The sequence below is a fragment of the Pinus tabuliformis genome, chromosome 3_1, assembly GCF_031772625.1.
Source record: "Pinus tabuliformis cultivar Carrire ecotype Pingquan chromosome 3_1, CPIR1, whole genome shotgun sequence".
NCBI classification, from domain to species: Eukaryota; Viridiplantae; Streptophyta; class Pinopsida; order Pinales; family Pinaceae; genus Pinus; species Pinus tabuliformis.
This window is the reverse complement of record NC_142301.1, coordinates 837689163-837694418: the sequence shown is the minus strand read 5'-3', so window position 1 is coordinate 837694418 and position 5256 is coordinate 837689163. Positions and strand designations below refer to the sequence as shown.

The window sequence follows — 5256 nt, the reverse complement described above, 5'->3', positions numbered from 1 at the left end:
TTTCTCAGACGAAGATGTTCATGACTGGTGCATGGTGTTATACATGGCGTGTATCTTTCCTCTTTGGATCATACTCATTGCTATGTTATTGTCAATGGTCATGGGATGTAAGGTTTATGGATATTTTCTTGGATATGTACTTCCTTAGTTGCAATTGGTTCATGACATATTTGGTAATTGGGTTAAGTTGTTAATTTTCCTCCTTGGAGTTTGAAAATTGGTCTTTGTTTGCTATAAGGAGCCCAACCATCTTATTTAGTCATAAAGAGCCCAACTTTCTGGATGTATTAACTCCTCTATTATTGAACTCTAATTCTAAATCAATTTGACTATACATGTAATCGACTTGTAACATTTTTTTAAAGTAATATAATTTACTACATTTCTCAATATATATGCTTTTGTATTACTTAAAAAAATACAGATACATAATTTTAAATACAAGAAAAAAGATTTTTGTATCACAGATTTAAATAATATTTTAAATAAAAATATTTATTTAAATATCTGATATGATAAAAACTAATTAAGTACAATAATACTCACTAAAATATAAAAATCATTATAAAATAGGAATGAAAGATATAAAACTCATCAAACGTGCCACTGATTTTTTTTTTTTTTTTAATTTGAAATTTTTAATTTTAAAGTGATAACCATTTTTTAGAAGAACTTTACAAAACCTACTAGACGTTTATGAAACCTACCAAAATATTTATAAAGCTAGAACCCTAACATTGAAATTAGGATGGAGCCTACGAAAATATTTATAAAGCCAAAACATTCACATTAAAATTATGATAAAAATAGGAGAGACTCATAATCCACGCAACCTTTCTCGTAAGTTGAAAATAAAAAATAATAAATGAAAAGTGACAAAGGGCCTACAAGCCTTTTATGTCCCATGAAGTTACAATAATGGAAAAGTATATCATTTCACTCGGAGGGTACAAGAGAGATCAGAATAGAACCTGGCTGGTTCAAGATGAGAAAAGAACATAGTTTGTTTCATGCATGAGAAATGGACATTACTCATGTGAGGTTTGTTTCATGCATGAGAAATGGACATTACTCATGTGAGGTGATGGTTCAAAGGAAAGGTTCTCCATTTTTATATAAAAACAATATATGACAGATAATAAACTTAAAAAAATATAAATTTTATGTGCTGAAATTTACGAATGGAAGATTTTTTTTTCTGGATAAAGACTATTCTATTAAAAAGATAAAAAGAAAAAATATTTACAGAGAGGATTAAACCTCTGAGGGGGCCGTAGTCTGCCCTTCGCCAAAAAGACTATTGCAGGTGGCAAGCTGCATTCCTTTTACAAAAATGAGAGTTGTAGAAGCGAGAATTGTAGTGAGCTTGAGAGGCCAAAAACTAAACTGTTCTATAGGTGATCGAAGCTTCAGAGGTAGCTGATCACTTATAAAAATGCTATCCTTTAAAACTACTATTACAAAAAGATTCAAAACCAAACTATTGACCTGAAGACTGTAGTATTTCATGCTGATATCAAAAGAAGCCGAAGACATGCACAAAAAGAACCATGGGAACTTCACACGAGTACCAAAAATCAGAAGAGGGATTGCTGTCATGACACTAGAGCTAGAAGTCTTTAAACCTGCAGAGGAGAGCCTGTCGCATCCACGTTTGCCTGGTTGGGGGAGCCAATCCAAGTTACCATTACATTGTCTTCAGCTTCCATCATACTGCGTTATGGAGGAAGAACAAGATTCAGAACGCTTCCAAAGAGGCGCGCTGGTTCACAAGCAAGAATTTGCTCTTGTGGTGAAGCTGGCTGGGGTTGAGGGTCTTCCTGAAGGCCCTCCTCGTGCTGCACGGAAGTATCATTAAGGACAACTCCTGCCATGTCACCCTGAAAATCACTTGAATTCTGAGACTGAGACTGAGCCCTGAAGGTTTCATCCGAGCTTGTAAGCTCATCTTCCTCCTCCGAGAAGATAACAGTAATAGTGGCTGAAATTAGAGGCTTATTGAGCCTACTTCTGAACTTGAACCGGGTAGTTTGAAAGGAGCTATTCAGAGAGGGCCGAGAATGATCAGAGGGCGGAGAGGATGGAGAGGCGGAGGCTAAAGGAGTGATGCGTTGAGGGGCAGAGCCACCACGACCCCGAGAACCTCCACGAGAGCCTGAATTACTTCCACGCCGGGGGACGCCGCGTCGACGAGCCATAACAGGGTGCGCAGGCAGCTTGGGTGAGCAGGGAGACCGAAGCTGGGAGTAAGGCGACCAGACACAGGCTGAATGGACCCAGTTAAAGGACCAGACACCTGCGTGATAAACCCAATTGCTAGACTCGCCACAGATGGAGTAGACCAGGTTAAGAAACCAGGCACAGGCAGAATGAACCCAATGAGTGGACCAGACACTGGCTGAGAAGACCAAATCAGTAAACCAGACACAGGCGGAGAAGACCAAATCAATAAACCAGACACAGGCGGAGAAGACCAAATCAATATACCAGACACAGGCAAAGTGAGACCGGTTAAGAAGCCAGAGGGGCTTCCATACACCCTGAGCTGCGCAGGGGTGCTGAAGGCATAACAAACAGAGGAAAACCAGATTACCAATGCCTGAAAAACTCGTATCGAATGAGCCGTGATTAAAGCCCGCCATGATTAAATCCCTTGCCTGCAGATCTCGAGCCGAATGAACCATAAATGCAATGACCAGAGCCTTGATATCACTTACCGTAAACCGCCGGATCCGTCCAAGTGGGTGGACAGCTGCCTCTGTCGCATGCATTGCGATTAACACGCAGTTATTACACCCGCATCCGGGTTACGGATGGAAGATTATAAGTAATAATAAATTTATATTTTTTAAATATATTTTTGTTATTTTTTTTAAAGTAATTATTTATTTGTAAGTTTGGTAGGGTTACTTTTTTATTATGTCTAATTTCTCACGGGGATAGATAACACAAGATTTCTATAACCATTTCCAATTAAATTACCCTAAATAAATTTTTTAAAAGTAATTATTATAAATTTATATTTAAATAAAAAAAAATATTTTTAAATTTAATTTTAATATAAAATTAAAATAATAAATAAATAGATATTTAAATTTCTCTTTTTAATATTTAAAGTATGTAACTTAAATAATAAGTCACTCTTAATAAATTAAACTATATCATGAATAATAATTAATTATGATAGATTTTTTCAAAAACAATTTTATTAGAGTTAGAAGTATACTTTATAAATCAATATAAGAATGATGTGCAATTTTATCTATGTAAAGTAAAGTGTTATAAATATATATAATATAATATTATTATTCATATTGGTGTATGAAATAAATAAATAAAATATTATATTATTATTATCTAATTTTAAAGTCACGGTAAAGTTAGACACCATATTGATGTAAAACAAAGACAGACATATATATATATATATATATATATATATATATATAACTTAAACTTTTTAAAAAACACATACTCTTAACCATTAAACTCACTATTTATACATTAAAATTAAAATAAACTAATTTTATTTAACAAACTACCCACATGTCACATGTGACTTGTCACTTAGGATATAAACATGCCCACGTCTACTGTACTATTCCATGAACCGTCATACATAAAAGAACAGTGTATACAACAAAAGTGATAATATTGAAATTCAGAAAGCAACTTCTCATTAATAGACCACAACTAGCCAGTTGCGTTCGCATGGTTGAAGCTGGAATATACCATACAGATGACACACATTTTTATTTTCTGATATGAAACTTCAGTTGTCAGCAAACAACATCCTCAGTCTTAGTGAGGCTTCTCCACATGAGATTTTATGGTGTGAATTGAGCGACTATGTTGAAGGAAACTCCACCTTTTACATTAATTATTAAGAGATTAAAGAAAATGTTTTTTATAAAAAAAAAATTGTTGACTAGCGGAATCGGCAACGGTGATGGTATCATACTCGCGTTACACAGGGTCAAATCCCACCGGTTGCCACTATAACTTCTAGGAGGAGGAATCGCTCAGCCTGCAAGAACGACCCTCGGGTAAGACGAGACTCGAACTCGTGACCTGCACAGCGGCACGGACGACTTAACAGATCGTCCGATGGCCACGAGACCAAACCTCTACAGGAAGAAAATGTTTTTCATAAATTAATTATAAAGGGATTAAGAAGAATGTTTAAACGACTATATAAATTAATTTCGTTAAACCTTATCAAGTAAAGAGTTTAAAGTATATTTATTTATTTTGTAAATATATATTAATAAATTAGAAGTATATTTAGAAAAGCAGGTTTTAATCATGTTATTTAATTAGTATATTTTTTTTCCCATTTATATTAATACTATTGCAATGGAAAGTATCCCTTTAATTTAATATGATAAAAAATTAAAAATTATATATATATAAAGCTAATTTATAGATTTATATAAATATTTCAAAGTTAATTTTTATCACAATTTTAAATAAAAATATAGCATCTCGAAAAGTAGTAAGGGAAGGTGGAAAGCTTATTTCTTTTTTTAAAACAATTATAAATTAGTGAATATTTAATCGTGAAAAAATGGTTAAGTTTTGAGATTCACATTATTTTTGTTAAGTGAAATTTAGAATTCTGACATATTTATAAAATAGTGGAGAGATCAAATAAATCCAAAAGAATTTTATCATTTATACTATTAAAAATTAAAAGCAATGTTTTTAGTTGTATCTTCATTTTTTTTCAAACGAGGAAATTTCCCTTGAGCAACTTTTAGGTGTATATAGTTCTACAGATTGGACCACGGGTCTTTTAGGGACCGAACCTCCACACAAAGCCTTTGGACCACAACTTCGTAACCGAAAATAATTTAGATCATTTCTTGATTTTTGCATACCATCCTTGCACAAAGGTCATGCCAATCTTCTCTGCTTTTACTCATTATAAAAATAAATATGGTTTTTCTCCATTGAGAATATGCTTGTGACTATACACCTATTGTACAAGCATAAGACAATTTACATGAAAAGAAAGAGGCTTCCTTCCTAAGATTGCTTTAAAGTCACCTGCCATAGTTGGCATAAAAGTTGTAAAATAGGTTGGCATAAAGATGATAAATATTGGCTAAATCATTAGCGGATAGAGGAGGATTTCATTGGTAGAATATAAATTCCATTAAAAATAGTATCATGTCTAAGTTTGAGAAAAACTTATGTGTGATAAATAAATATAATACAATATTTTAAGATATTATACAAATGTCATCAACCCCA

General features: G+C 33.3%; 1 non-coding gene across 1 annotated transcript; it reads right to left on the bottom strand.

Annotated features, from left to right (window-relative positions):
• Positions 1 to 4847: 4847 nt before the first annotated feature.
• On the bottom strand, positions 4848 to 4947 carry LOC149190115 (U6 spliceosomal RNA). Its single transcript, XR_016256599.1, has one exon. It is a non-coding gene; the product is annotated as a U6 spliceosomal RNA (small nuclear RNA).
• Positions 4948 to 5256: the final 309 nt, after the last annotated feature.